This window comes from Vicia villosa, linkage group LG3 (assembly GCF_029867415.1).
Source record: "Vicia villosa cultivar HV-30 ecotype Madison, WI linkage group LG3, Vvil1.0, whole genome shotgun sequence".
Classification (NCBI taxonomy): Eukaryota; Viridiplantae; Streptophyta; class Magnoliopsida; order Fabales; family Fabaceae; genus Vicia; species Vicia villosa.
The window spans coordinates 176046720-176062035 of NC_081182.1; positions in this window are offsets into that span (position 1 = coordinate 176046720).

Genomic DNA, 15316 nt, shown 5'->3' on the forward strand with positions numbered 1-15316 from the left:
ATTGGCGTAGAGCTAAAGAGGGATTGTAAGTGATGCCTCCTTTGATGCCAAGGAGTGGCACATTAGGGTATTCTCCACAATGATCAATGATAGTAATGTCTCTTTGAAAGAAGTTGTTCCACCGGATATCTGAATGAGACAAAGACATAATCCTGCGAGACCAATGCATTCTTTGTTCATTTCTCAACACTGATCGGGGAAGATGAAATGTAAACCACCTAGCAAGTAGTGGGATACAGCACATGAGAGTTCCTCGTTTCTTCATGGTACGAGTGTGTAGAGAATGTAGAATGTCTCCCAGCAATGTTGGTACCGGGTTACGGATTAGGAAAAGGTTGATGATGTGTATACTTATGAACTGGTCGGGATTTGGGAATAAAACCAACCCATAGATCAAAAGTGCCATAACTTCCTCAAAAGCTGGATAACTTTTGTTTTCTAGCAGTAGTCGAGCCTTTTCCAATAAGAATTTGGCAAGTAAACCCTTAACTCCACTCTTTGTTTCTCAATTGGACTCGATTTCTGATTTCCGCAGATGTAAAGCAGCAGCAATGACTTCAGGTTTTGGAATCCTTTCTAAACCAGTGAAAGGTAATTGATTTCGAACAGGCAATCCAATTAGTTCAGAGAATTCTTCCAAAGTGGGTACCAACTGGTAATCAGGAAAGGTAAAGCAATGATGTTCAGGGTCAAAGAACTGGAACAGGACCCGTATCATGTCTTCTTCAAATTTTGAGGTAACCAAATGGAGTAGGTGACCATGCTTTTCAGTGAATTGAACATTCCTGGGGAATTCTGACACTAAGTCTTTTAGTTCGGACGGTACCGTTGAGATGTTGATTCGGATGTAATCTTTGGTGGCGGGAGCCATTACCTGCAAAAACAAAGGTAAACTCTTTGATCCTTGAAGTGTTTGGTGCAAAAATGATATGCTTATGATGCAAACATGTGGCACACAAAAACAAATCAATCAATAGCCTTAGGTTTAAAGGCTTGCATGGAGCTGATAGGTGATACCCTCCCCACTGAAGTTGAGTTGGTTAAAACCTGTCCTAGAATTGGATTCGGGTTCTATGATCCTTGGAAGTAACATCTCAATACGGCGCTCGAGCGGCCGATCAAAATATTCCTCGAGGATAACTAACTTCGATCAATTTCAAAGCTAGCCACTTAATAGGCCACAAGTCAAGTTCAACTAAAAGGTTCTAAGACAAATTAGTGTTTAATGATATTTCGGAAGCCTAATATACTCCTTGATCGTTTTCAAGGGACATCAGTATAAACCAAAGTATCGCACTAATGATGACTACCAGATCAACCGTATCGGTACATGCCGTACAGTTTCCTTGGTCTAATGTCATATACTTAAGGTATCTCGAGATTCGGGTTAGAATCTTTCACACAAGCAAAATACCCAAGCAAGCCTTTGAAAAATAGAGCAATCAAGTCAATCAATTGAAAACATCGAAGTGATCTATTCTCTTAAGGTAATCCCTTTTGAAAACATTTTGTTTTTGAAAGTATATCCCCAGCAGAGTCGCCAGTTCTGTGGACCTCCGATTTTTTTTTAATACCGGGCCATACCTCTGATCTGTAGAGATACGTGAACTGACTCTTTTTTGTCGCTTAATGCTTTCGCACTTTTGAAAATTCACAGAGTCGCCACCGACCTTTTATTTTATCCAATTAAGGAAAGGTTTATAAAAGAAACAGAAAAAAGACCTTTAAGAAATTCTGGGTAAGGGGGTAGGTTATACAAAGGGAAGGTGTTAGCACCCTTTGTATCCATGGTTATCCATGGGCTCTTAAGTTTGCTTAGCTCACTTGTTTTTCGATCACTTTTCAATTGCTCTGAAATTGCTCATATGTGGTTTCAAATACCTTTGTAAATTGAATTTTGTAATGATCCGTGTGTGGATGTATACAAAATGCTTGTTTATCTTTCGAAAGATGTTTTGAAAAGAACGTTAACTTTGTAATAATCCGTGTTTGGATGTATACAAAGTATTGTCTTTTTTGAAAGTTTTGAAAAAATCAACAGTGTATGAGAATTTTGTTTGTTTTGATTTGAGCAAGCAAACTAGGAGGTCTACCCTGAGTTATAAGGTCTTTATCCTATTTCCTTTAAAAATCTATCCTTTCACCGGATATAAAAGCAAGGTTCGATTTTGTACTCAAAACAGTGGAATTTTGACTTTGATTTTGAAAGGAATGAGAAGGGATTACCTGAAGAGGTGCAAGTGTGATTGTGATTGGATTCAGATATTTATCTTTGAAGTTAGTGATCTAACGGTTCAATTTTATCTTTGACATACACGCAGTTTATATGTGCTGGAAATTAAAATGCGGAAATGTAAAGTGCGGAAAGTAAATCTACGCTATTACATCGATTGTGCAGGAAATGTAAACTAGCCTATTTACATGATTTTGACATCCTATACATTTATCTAGGAATTTAAATTGCAAGAAAAATAAAAGGCATGTTTTTTGGATTTTTTATGATTGATTTTAATTATAATTAATGCATAATTAATTAAATTAAAATGAAGAAAAAGATGAAAATAAATTTGAACCTAGAAATTAAGTTCAAAATATGTACAAAATATTTGTTGATTAATTTTAAAACAAAACTAATTTTTTTGGAATTTTTGAAATTGATTGGAAATTGATTTAAGTTAATTAAAACATAATTATGCAAATAATTATATAAATAATTAAAACTTAAAAAGAAAATTATTCAAAATATGTACCAAATTAGCTTATAATATATAAACAATATTTTATATAAAGAACAATTTTTTTTATGATTTTTTGATTGGTTAGAATAATTAAAAAGCAAATATATAAATATATACTAATTAATTATGCAAAATATTGAAATTATGAAGAAAAATAAAATATTTTTATTTCAGAAAATAATATATTATTTTAGAAGTCTAAAAATATTTTTTGTGTATTTTTTGGATTTTTAAAACTATTTTTAATTAATTTAACAAAGAAATTAAAATAAAATAGAAAAATAAATAAAGCAGTGATCATGTGTGGTCATTTATGATGGGTTATGGTGTGGCTGCGCTTTTTTGATGCGTTGGATCAGATTACTAGGAGATCTTGTGGCTCAGATTTAAAGTAACATGATGCACATGGATAGAGGGACAACATGTGATTATGCTGATTTGGAGAGTCCAACATGGGACCCACATGCTGCTGACCAACGAATGAGAGGGAGTAAATCTGCCACGCGTGCTGGTCAAAGATTCCACTTTACTATTCATCTTCTTCTTCATATTACCTGCGGATTTTGCTGCAGATTTACCTGCGGATTTTCCTGCGGATTTTTCTTTCTTTTTCCATGCTTTTGAACGACCTACAAAATGAAAATAAAAAAAAACAAAGGCCACCCATATCACCTAATTGGACCCTTCTGAACATGATAGCGTCGTTAGTTTTTTCGTTTGAAGCCTCTATCATGGAAATCGAAAGCTTCACATGTTTGAAGCTCAAAAATGGTGGAGCTTCAAATCCACGTTAAAGCTTGCATGTGATCACTCAAACCTACTCTATATCATGCCATGAGTCCATGCAAATAGTTAAATTTCATTTTAGTTAAGCATGCATACGAAAACAAAAGTTATGAGTTATGTTCATGTAACACTTTATACACATGCTACGACTCTCATGGGACCAAACAAAGAGCTTATTCTTACTCTATATTGCTTTAGGAGATGATTGGAAGTGATTGTTTGTATTGATATTGATTGGAATATGGAAAACGAAAATTACAAAGTTTGTGGAATTTTGAGAGAATTTATGAAGTTTCTTGCTATGCTTTTGCTTATAATTTTCGTGCTCTCTTGGCTTCTCTTGTTTGTGAAATATGCAGCTTCATTTATAGGCCTTGGAGTGCTTAAATTTGAAGCTAAAAGCAATGATTGCTTTTGTTGAATTTTGACTTTCAAGCTTGGAACTCAAGCAACCTTGGCTTGCTCCTTCCTTAGCCTTTCCTTGCAGCTTTCTTGCTGCATAATTAAGCCACATGTGTGAGCTTTTAGCTTAGAAAATAAGCTATTATTTATCCTTCCTTTTTTTCCTTTTTAATTTAATCTTAAATGATAAAATTAAATCAAAAAATGGAGAAAAATGATGTGGGCTTTGTCTTGGTCGTGGGAGGCCCATATCATCATGGAAATGATGTTTGAATGCTGAAAACTTGGCCCCATTTGGAAAAAATGCCATTTTGAACAATGTTGATTTCATGTATTTTCCCAAAATTTAGCCAACTTCAACAAGGTGTAAATCCTTCAATTTTTGTCATATGAAGGAGATCTTGCACTTTTTGGAAACCTCAAAGAGTCCTCTAACCAATGCCTTTGGTCTCATGTCAAAATGATTTTTGAAGCTCCTTGTGTGTCCTTTTGAAAAAAGTGTCTTTTTGTTGACTTTGAAAATGACCTGTAATGTCTTTGATCATATTTTTCAAATGGTGAATCCAATGACCATGGGATCAATGGCATTTGAAAGATAATTGAATTTCCTTCAAAACAAGCTTTGGTTTGAATTTTTTGGATGAAGGATGAGAGAGTTATGATCAGTCAAAGTTGAGTTGACCTTTCAGGCAAAAACCCTAATTTTGAATCTTAGGGTTTTGTTGATTTTTGATCTTTCCTTGATGAATTATGATCATCCAATGATCAAATGATGAATCCTTTGACAAAATATGGACTTTGACAAAAAATTTCATTTTTGACTGTCTGTTGACTTTTTTGGTCAAACGGGTCGTCTGTTGACTGTTTGAGCTGCTGACGGTGCGTCTGAGTGAATTGAAATTTGAAAATTTGTATGATGGTACTTTGAGATATATGGATGTGTATGAAATCCATTTGAGCTCTCAAAAACTTGTTGCTCCTGTAAAAACAAGAAAAACCCTAGTCAGGGACTGTTTATGTAGGAGACAGTTAAGCGTACCTGATTTTTGCGCAGTGTTGAGTCTCTGCTAATCGCGTGATATTCAGAAGACTTCTAGAACAAAAATCTTGGAATTTTGAATTGTGAAAGATTGATTTGATTGATGGTACAAAACACTGAGAATTGTACTGCCAGCAGTTTGGCTGTCAACTGACTGTTCAGGTATTGACGTAGCAGTTAGAGTGAAAAATCAACAGTCAAAGTTAATTTTCTTTTTTTTTTTGTTTGTTTTTGTTTTATGTAAAAAATGAAATTTTATTTACTTGACTTGTTAGAAAAACACAGACATAATAAATAACTAATATTTACGGTATGCGGGCAAAATTACCGATAATAACCCTGAAAATCATTTAATGCACAGAAATAGGAATATTTGACTGGCAGAAAACACACAAAATATTATCTTAGTAATTAAGCAATATTATGACAAATAGTACAACATTTAATACTGACAGTACAAATATCACATACTATATTGAATAGTACGACGAATAAACGGTACATTTAAGAAATAAGAAATACGGCAAATTTTAAGAATGACGATTAATGACCCATGCTATGAACAATAACATGTAGATGATTGGGAGTGCAACCATTGCAGGTCCACACTCTTCAGGACTATGTAGGCAGAAGAAAGTCATGATCACCGTAGCAATGGTGATGACTGTAAGAAACAGTGTCTCTATCCACTTTGCCATTCTTGTTAGGGAAGAAGAGAAAATTGATATGAGGTAGGAATTTGAAAGATGAGTTAGAATTTGATGTGAAATTTTATGGAAGAAAATGAGAGGTATTTATAGAATGGAAAGAAGGAAAGAGACGTTGGGGAATGATGTGATTCCGTACAAAAGGAAAATTTGAGTGGAAGTAAGATTTGAAAGAAAGTGTATGATAGTGTTGGAAAAAAGAGAGATTTGATTTTTGAAAAAGAGATTTGAAAAGATTTTTGAAAATAATGGAATATAGTACAAAAATTAGTGGGAAACAAAAGATAGTAATAATCTACTTGTTACCAGTACAGTCTGAGTTTCCTGATTCTGCGCCTGCAAAAAGATTTAACTCTGTACCAATTGCGTCAGTACTATTTATCTGTAAATAAATAAATAGCATGTGTGAAGTAATAAACAGTATTTGGTGTTTGCGTAAGAATAAATTCAACTGCAAGCCAAATTACTGTATAAGAAAAATTCTAAAAACTAAGTATTTCATATGTCAGGATATTTGTTGAAATAAAAATCCATGATTATATGAGACCCTTAATTTTCAGATTGGAGTTTTCTTGAAAAATATGTGGGCAAATTTTGGGGTATAACAAACGTCTTATGTCCTTTATAGGAACCTTTCTAGGTAGTTTTGTTTAAAACGTTTCACGACCTTTATAGGAACCTTTCTAGGTAGTTTTGTTTAAAATATTTCATAGCCTTTATAGGAACCTTTCCAGGTAGTTTTGTTTAAAACGTCTCACGACCTTTATAGGAACCTTTCGAGGTAGTTTTGTTTAAAACATATCGTGTCTTTTATAGGAACCTTTATAGGTAGTTTTGTTTAAAAAATGCCATATCCTTTATAGGAACCTTTCTAGGTAGTTTTGTTTAAAACGCCTTATGTCCTTTATAGGAACCTTTCTAGGTAGTTTTGTTTAAAACGTTTCATTTCCTTTATAGGAACCTTTCTAGGTAGTTTTGTTTAAAACATCTTATGTCCTTTATAGGAACCTTTCTAGGTAGTTTTGTTTAAAACGCCTTATGTCCTTTATAGGAACCTTTCTAGGTAGTTTTGTTTAAAACGTATTGTGCCCTTTATAGGAACCTTTATAGGTAGTTTTGTTTAAAACATATCGTTCCCTTTATAGGAATTTTGCTAGACAGTTTTGTTTAAAACATATCATTCCCTTTATAGGAATCTTTCTAGATAGTTTTGTTTAAAACGTATCGTTCCCTTTATAGGAACCTCTATAGGTAAGTCTTGTTTAAGATATCCCGTATCCTATCTAAGAGCCTTTCTAGGTGAGTCTTGTGTAAGACGTATCACACCATTTCCAAAAACTGTTCTAGGTTAGTCTTGTTTAAGACGTACCATAACCTGTCTAGGTAGTCCTGTTTAAGACGTTTCATATCTTTTTAGGAGCCTTTCTAGGTGAGTCTTATTTAAGAAATATCATGCCTTTCTAGGTAGCCTTGTTAAAATGTTTATCCATTCTTTTCTAAGACGCGTTTAGTTCTTTTAAAGAACTCCTCAGTTAGTCTTCTCCAAGACATTCTTCCTAAGCATTGTTCAAAGCCTAAGCTTCTTCGCATCAACTTTCGTTATACCCTATTCAGGAACCTCTTCAGGTAGTCTTATGTAAGACATTACTTCCTCTCTCCTCAGATATAATAAAATGATCCAGGTCTGAAAAGCATATGCTTTAGACAAGTTCCCTACGCAAGCAAATTTCAGGGCATTTCAGTGTCCAATCATCTTCTACCTCTTCAGGTTCAAGAAGATTGAACAGGGGCAGATGTCATACCCCAAAATTTGCCTTCCATATTCCATTTACAATGATTCAAAGTTCAAGATTCAACCCCAAAGCTTTGCTCAAACAATCCCAAGATCCACAGTCAACTGATCCAATCCTGAAGGTCAACTACAATCAAAGCATGATTCAACCTATGATCATTGGTCAAACATCAGGTATAGAGGTGCATAACCATAATTTGATCAAAGATTGATCATGATTCCATTAATAGAAACTCAGAGATGAACAAATACAAAAAGGTTCAAATTAGGGTTTCTTAGGAAAAAGTCAACCCAACTTTGACTGGGCATAATTTTCACATGGAATATCAAAAATTCCCCACTCAAAGCCTATTTTGAAGGAAATTATATTCTCTACAACTTTGTCTCTCACAAGCCAGGGCTAGAAATGATTCATTTGAGAGATACAGTGCAAAAGATTACAGGTCATTTTCAAGCATCCTCCAAAAGCAGTTTTTTCCCAAAGAGGATATGATCATGATAAAAGCCCCAAATGAAAAATATATTCTAAAGTGGCTTGTAGAGGACCTCTTGAGGTTTCCAAAATATCTTAGAACTCCCTCATAGCTTAAAAATTGAGTGAGTTATGATTGATCAAAGTTGGGTGATTTTTGGAGGCAAAATATGAAAAAAGAAGGTTCAAATTGAGAAAATTTGCAAATGGGCCTATGGTTTTTTGATGCAATCTTGGTCAAAAAGGCATTAGCATGCCCAAAATCATTTGCCACGAAATTTAGCATTTATATGTGATTTAATATGATTTTTTATTTCATTTTAATGATTTAATTAACATAAAAATCAAATATTTTGGTAAAGGAGATATTTTGATTGATTCCAATCAATATTTATGACTAAATGCAATATAATTTCGTGGGGTATTAATTGGAGAAAGATCAACACAAACTTTGGCAAAAAAAGAAAGTTTCTATTCAAGAAATAAAATCAATTTTTCTCAAATGGCAAGATTGGATTCAAGAAGCATTTGGGCTATTTTTCTTAACCTAATCCATTGCCTATAAGTACCTAATGCATACCACGTGAATAAGGGTTGAAATCTCTGTCCAGAGGCACACTTGCAAGAACCCGAAAATACACAAAAAAATCAAATTCAGTTTGCAGGAATTTAGAGGTTTTAACAAGATTCAAAGGTTGCAATAGCTTGCTCGTGGCATTCTGAAGGTGAGGGGACACTAGCATAGCATCAACGACCCCAGAATTGTCTCCGATTTGTCAAAGTAAGTCGTTCTGGAACTTGATTCAATTGGCATGGTGTGTGCATATTTATGATGTTTTGATTGTGTGTTAAGCTTTGTATGAATGCTATGAGCGTTTCCTGAAAGATAATTTGATTTCTGGGCGTGTTTGGGGTGGCTCACCATTGTTGACCGTGTGAAGCTGTTAGGGTTTCAATTTGGGGTTTTTAGTTAGGGCCAAAATTAGGATAAAACAAATGGAGGGTTGGATTTGTATGATCCAGACGAGAAGATTGCAAGGTTCGCGAAATATTTATGTGTACATATGCGCTGTTCGTTATTTTTGAGGTATGTTTGCTACGAACGAATTCAGAGCAAATTCGTAGCAAATGTTTGCAGGGTTTTGTGAATCCCATGAGGAAGACGATGAGGTGGCGTCACGCTACTAGTTTGTTTAAATCTCGCGCGCTCACTTTTTAGTTTGTTTTAGATCTTGTACATAATCTGTCCCACGCTTGTAACAAACGAATGGATGGCTTGGTTGGGTTGGTCAAAGAGCGCGCATGTGAGTGGAGGGTCGCAGGTTCGAGCCCTCCCTCCAACATTATTTTTCTGAAACATTTGTTTCTTGATTCAGTGCACGCACGTTGGGTTAGCCTATCATAGTCCCTCAGATCTGAACCATAGGACTGCCACTAGCTTAGATCTGACGCCCCAGCCTTGGTCCCTATACCATACACTCTAGTCACAGCCACACTGGATTCAAACCTTAATAAACTAAATAACTTTAATTATTTATTTGTATAAATTAAAATGCTTTTTAATATATTATGTATATACTAATAATTGTTTTTTTAAAATAAATTAGTATATAATATTTATATTAAAATTTTAATTCGTTGTTCGTTCCGATTAAATCAATTAATCGCTATGGTCAATGATAATTTTAATTAAAATGATTATTTAATTAAAATAAAATTAGTTTCGATTTGATTAAATGGTTGCAACTATTTTATTAGTTGTGATGATTAATCGTCTTTTTTTTCTAATCCTAATTCGTTATTCTTTTTAATCGAATCAATCGATTACGAGGTGTAACGATGCAAACTAATTATTAAAAATTATTAAAAATATCCCAATTCGTTATTAGTAATAATCAAATCAATTGATTAAAATTGGTAACGATACAACTTCAAATCTGTTAACTATGGCGATTGAATCTATTGATCGTTGCGGTTAATAGTGCTAATTCAAATCAGGGTTGTACGCCCAAATCCTAAAACACTTCAAAACACTCAAAATACACTAAACCACGATACTACGGTGTTTCAACACTGCGATGTGCGATGTTCACAACTACGATAAGGTAACTCAAAATACCTTTGAACATTCGCATTTCAAAACAACTTCAAAACAAATTCAAATACATTCAATTCAACTCTAAGGCGTACAATCCTGTCCCCGAACTACGTTGACTCTGATTCTCCATAAGGAGATACGTAGGCACTTGGATAACCAAGGCGAGTCCCCCTCCTTAAAATCTCAATTTTTCCCCTATTCAATTCCTTAGCTATTAACCTTAACTTTTTAGCCATAAAACTTGACCCTTAGATTCAAAGCCAATAGGAAAGGGTTGAGAGTGCCTAACACCTTCCCTCGACCTGAATATAGTATCTTACCCTGATCTCTTAATTGCATAGGTTTCCTATTCACCTTGGTAGAATAGGTGGCGGCTCTAAATCTAAAATTTTAGGGCAGGTTGCTACATCATGTGTCAGTGCATAAAGCATGAAGTCCATCACCAACTAGAACACACTTGCCAAATGCGAAAAAGCGTTCAAGGAATCGCAAAACGCCTCAACAATACTATTGGACTTGAAAAAAGAAGTTGATGATGTAGCAACAATCTTCACGTGACAATCGACACTTAGTCTCCCATCTTCGATGTCTCCAGCTATGGCATAAACATATCTTGGCTCTCTATTATTGCTCACTGCAACAAAGACACAAGACAGGTATCATTTAGTGCTATTAATTTATCATAGATGCCATTAATTTCACATTTTTTTTGGTGTGGCTTGATTTTAGGTTTTGTTGTTTTTGTTTTCCGGTGTTGATTGCTTTTATGAAATGGTTTATGTGATAGTTCCCTTTTGCTTTGGCAATGTATCATGTTTTTCTGCTTACTCTTTATTCAGGTGATTTAAACCTGATATTTTCATTATCTAAATACTTGGTGTGGTCTCTTTTTCTCTTTTGTTGTTAGTCGGCAGGTCTTTCATGGACTGTTACAAAAGGCCAGGACATGCTATGATGCTTATTATATGCTTAAATTATTTTATAAATGAAAGATTGGAGAAATGGCTTCACTGTCTTGGATAGTTGTGAGGTAAAGAACTAATGATACTATAAATTTCCTCCAATTTTTTTGATGTGTATCCGATAAGTATTGAGCACTTGGGGAGGCCCTTCCTTAAAAGCTACTTGCAGTTATCAAGGGGGAAGAATCAAGCCACTTAGATACTCAACCGAGCTTTCCATACTTCTTGATTTGGGACTGGACACCCCAGAATACCTAAGTTCCTATCCGTTTTTTTGCATAAAAAAATAGATAAACTTTTTTAGCTTCCTATGCATATAATATTGAAGGTTTTTAATTCAATTACCTAAGCAACAACTCATTGTCCTACATTGATAATATTGAAATAAGAACAAAATTATTTTGCACGTCTAAATTACTTTATAAGTTTTATTTTGTCTTTTTTTTCTTCATTATTATTACATTTTAAAAACAAATTCGCGTACCACATCAGTACCCGAACAAATGTACGGGTATTCAATTATGTGCGAACGCACGAATTATGATATGTTTTTTGTACAATTACAAAATATAAAATTAAATATATTTAAAATAATACATAAATCCAAACACGGGAATAATTATTGTTTTTTAATTATTTATGTTACTAATACTTTTATTTTAAAATTATTTTTTAATTTAAGATACAATATTTTTTAAGATAATATATGAAAAGCTGATTACATATTATTAATGTAATCATTTTACTAATATATGTTATTAATGGTAAATATTATTTTTAAATTAATTAGTAACTCTTACTAATTTTTTTTTTAAATGGAACAAATTTTTAATTTCTTAACTCAACAATAACATCTTTAATTCTTTAATTAATGTTGTTAAAAAATTTCAAATCACATGATAAATTATAATTGATAATGAATTTTTTATTAGAAATACGGATAAAAAGGTATGAGTCTGAGTACTTAGGTACTTATAGGGCACGGGAACATGCTCAAACGTTGGTGCACACACAGATATGGGTTCAAGTACGGAGATTTTTCAAACTGTGGGTGATCATTTGTTTAGGATCAATTGGACTAATTTATTTTCTTAATTACTTTTTACTTTCAATGTTTAATTTTTTTAATATTAGCATTTTTATAACTTAATTCATTTTAACCAAAATTAAGTCTTTTCCTAATACCTTTTATTTTTCTCAAACCAAATGCACGAAAACGAGGGGTACCCGTTCGTTTCTGAACTTATTTTTTTTACATTTTTATTATATTTTAAAACAAAATTATTCATATATAGGGATAATTATACGATTGATTCAAATATTTTTATATATGGAATAATATATTTGATTGGTAATTTGATTTTAATCAATTAATATTAACGGGAACATGAACTTAGTGATCAAAATAATTAATACTAACGGGAATATTAAATTACTGATCAAATATTGAATATTAACGGGAACATGAAGTTACTGATCAAAATACATTAACTTACATACTTTAACCAACCCTTGGGCCCAAACTATTAACAAAATATTTTTCTTTTTCAAACATCTTTTCTTATTATATTAACCTCTCCCTTAAAAATTGATCTTTCTCTATCATCTTTTATTTTCCTCAACCACAATGCGCGAAAAGGACGGGTACCCGTGCGAACGCACGGGTAAGACACTAGTTATATTAGACTCTACTCAAGAGCATTTATGAAATATATCGTATAATTGAGATTGCTTAATAATATATAAATTCAATTACGGGAAAGCATAAATCTATAATCAAATTATATGTTATAATTGATGAGAAATATTGTCAATCATCCTCCTTTATTAGCCAAATCAAATTAAAAATTTTAAAATATTTATATAACAGAATGATATATAATTGATTGGTTCAGACAACATAAAAAATAGTATATATTTACGTGTAACATATATTTTGGAATTTAAGTAGAAAAAACGAAAGACAAAATTGGCAGCATTATTGAGTTTGGTGATCTTCCTTTTTTTTTTTTTGGCTTTCGCAACATATGACGTCTTCCCGGAAGCCCATTCCAACGGCGGCCGATAGAATCAGCGACTTGTCGGATTCAATTCTGTGTCATATACTCTCTTTTCTCTCAACCAAACGTGTTGCGGCCACAAGTGTACTCTCAAAGAGATGGAAGCCTCTATGGCTCTCAGTCTTCACTCTAGATTTTGACGACACATCCTTCATATTTTCACCCTTAAGCATTGTCCCTGCATTGTACTCGACAATGCAGCGGCGAGATATCACACTACCAATCCATTCGTTTAGCTTCATATGTCGTCAACATGCTATTTGCAAACACAATGCTATCAATCAATTTATTGAGTTCGTCCCAATAAAAGGAGTACAAAACTTCACCCTCCACCTAAAAGTTCCAGTTTGGGATCTACCATCAATTGAATTACCTTGTAGCATTCTCAATTGTGACACACTAGAAGTTCTTAAGTTAAACGGCATCAAGATTGGAGATATTTCTCATCTGCAGAATTTACATTTACCCAAACTCAAAATTCTTCATTTGAATGACGTACTTTTTGAATGTAATCAACAACTCTATAATCTTTTATTAGGATGCCCACTTCTACAGGAATTTGAATCAAAACTTCAACGGGATTTCAACTTAAAACACAGTGTCTATTTGGAAGAAATTGAAACCCTTCATCTCCCACAAACTTTTAAGGCCTTACCCAATTTGATCAAATATAAGTGATGATCATGTAGGATGCCTATTGAGTATGCTTCGTAACGCCAAGATTTTGTGTATAGATACGGTGGTAAGAACATCATCGTCCTAAGTAAATGTTAAATGAAATTGTGATTTAACAATATACAATTTTAATGTTATGTTTTGTGTATTTTTTTTATAGACTACGAGGTCGTGTTTCATCAATCTTGTCTTGTTCCGCAATGCTCCCATGTTTCAAAGATTGACTCACTTGGAGATTAACTTTCAAGGTATCAACTGGTATGGTAGGTGCATGTGGTTGCTATCAATACTCAAACATTCTCCCAAACTTCAAAATCTTATCATTCAGGTTTTCTTCATTCTTTGGTCAAGTTTTTCTAGTTAACTCTAATTCAATGTACTTTAATTTTTGATAAAATATTTTATTGGTTGACAGGATACAAGTGTTATGGAATTGTGGGGTGACAAACGTTGGGAGGATCCAAAATTTGTTCCAGAATGTCTTTCTTCTATTCTTAAAACTTGTTGCATTAGTGGTTACGAAGGCAACAAATGGGATTTCAATTTTGCAAAATATATAATAGATAATTCAAAAGTACTCAACAATATGACAATTCATAGTAAATGTTCCACAGGTATGAATAAGGACCAAATGTTAGATGATTTATCTTCCTGCACAAGGGCCTCTACATCATGCAAACTCTTATTTGATTGATTTTCACAAGTACGCCATGTCACCTGAAGTTCCTAGATATGCCAGCAGGAATTATCTATAGCGTGAGATTTATGTAGTGCAGGTGCAACTTGCAACATCTTTTAGCAACTATACATGTTTAGAACAAATTGTTAGAGTAAGATTGAATATGAAGTTTAGAAGAAATTAATGTTTTATGCTGATATTTACCCTTGCAGAAACAACCTGTGAATGAATAATAGATTTATCATGTTTTACTTATCTTTTATGGTACTAATATAGTATATATAGTTTGTATTTAAATTTAAGCCTATAACTGAAGTATAAATTTTTATACAACAAATGATATGATTAAGATTGGTAACTTAACTAATTTACTATGAAGACCTAACATGTTGCAGCTGAAGCAATTGGTACAATAAAACTAATTTATATCCTAACTGACACTACAAGAATAACTGCAATTTGCCAGGGGCTAAACCCCTCACTAAAGGCAAAAATCCCTCACAAATGCACAATTTGCGAGGGGACAACTCCCCTAGCAAAATAGGGGGTCGCAAATCAATTACCAAGGGGCTTTCCACTTCGCTAAATTGCCAGGGGCTACTCCCCTCGCTAAATGTCAAGTCAATATTCTCCTCTGCAGCTTACAGACGTAGGCACCAGCTAGCAGTCTGCAAGGGGGCAGACTGCGTCAGATATTTTGCTTGGGGAATAGCCTCTCGTAAAATGCAGGATATATTTTTCTCTTTGCTTGGGAATTAGCCCCTCGCTAATTGTTTTTCATTTGAAAAAAAATATAATTTACAAAATCATACCTAATAATTAAAATAAAAATATAATTATAATATAATTTAAATTTAAATATATATATATAATAATAATTTAAATTAAAACGAAATTATTATAATA